Below are 1,508 nucleotides of genomic sequence, written 5' to 3'. Positions count from 1 at the left end.
AATAATAAAATAAGCAACAAGAGTAAATGATGTTTTAAGACATAGTGTTTACTAAATATATCGATGATGGTAAACAATTGCAACGGCAATTACAGATATATACACATTATTACAAAACTAAAGTGTGATGCATCAACATTTGTGAAAAGCAGCTATTACACTAGTTAATAGATAATCTATAACTTTAGGTGAATTTGTTTTTACAATTGAAAATAACAAAATAGGGGTGTCAGGATGGCAAAGTGGTCTAAGGTGCCAGACTCAAGGAGAAAATAACAAAATCAAGAGAAGCCGGCTATTTTAATTTTATAGTAGACACTTGGAAATAATGAAATAGATAAATGCTCAACAGAAAATATCAGTATATATTCATTAATCCAGTGATGACAATCAGGAAAGGGTAGCCACACACAGATTAGAAATAAAGGGAACTATAAATTTAGATACAATAGAATTTCTAATATATATATATATATATATATATATTGTTTTTCTGATGATTTTCTATCAATGATTATGAAAATATAATTAAATTAAGAGATTATTTTACAAAAAAAGATGCTTCAAAAAGAATAATAATAACAAAAAGCTGAGTATAACTTAAAAAAATCAATGAAAATGAGTCTGTAATCATAAACTTTTTTTACTTAAAATTGACACACTCAACTCAGATGATTTTACCTTCAAGGAACAGATGTTCCTGATTTTATACAATTTCAGACAATAAATTTTATAAAAAGTAAAGCTATTCAGTTTAAGTTTATGAGACTAGTATAAACTCAATAACAAAACCAGACAAGAACAGCAAAGAGTTTGATACCAATTTTACTGAGGAACTCATATGCAAAAATTTTAATAAAATGTTTGTAAATCAATTTCAGTATCAAATATTTTGCACACATATTTGCAGGCATAAGCAGATGCGTTCAGACAAATTATAACAAATCTACCTTGCACTCAAGAATCCAAAGCAATATCAATTTTAGGTAAAACTACTGATATACTAAGTTAAATGGTTTGAGAGGGAAAAAATGAGGTCAAAGGAAGCTGATGAAGCAGTTAGTAAATTTCAGTACTTAGCTCATGCCTGAAATTTAAGTGATTTTTAACCAGAAGGTTGACTCCTTAATCGTCAAGGAGATTTATCAAACTCTTACTAATAACTAGTAAAAATAATTGGATTTTATCTAACTTTTAATAGAAAGTTGTAACCATTGTTATAAGATAGAAAAAGCTGGCCCTCCCCGGTGGCACAGTGGGTTCGAGCACAGCACTGGGAGGCTCAAGCCACTTCAGCATGAATTCATCCCCGCCTGCCCTGGAGGTGACCCACCAAGCCGCCGTGGCAGACCTCTCTGGACCACCCTCTGCTCCCCTCAGCAGTGCACTTTGTCAGTGGTCCTGTTCTGCTCCCCACTCTGTCTCTGGTGAAGACTCTCACCGCCCTGCACCTCTGGCCTGTACTCCAGTTCTGTATGCATAAATAAATAAATAAATCTTTAAAAAAA

This window comes from Condylura cristata, unplaced genomic scaffold (assembly GCF_000260355.1).
Source record: "Condylura cristata isolate star-nosed mole 26May11 unplaced genomic scaffold, ConCri1.0 scaffold00013, whole genome shotgun sequence".
Lineage (NCBI taxonomy): Eukaryota > Metazoa > Chordata > Mammalia > Eulipotyphla > Talpidae > Condylura > Condylura cristata.
The sequence above is the reverse complement of the archived record's forward strand: the minus strand, read 5'-3'. Positions refer to the sequence as shown.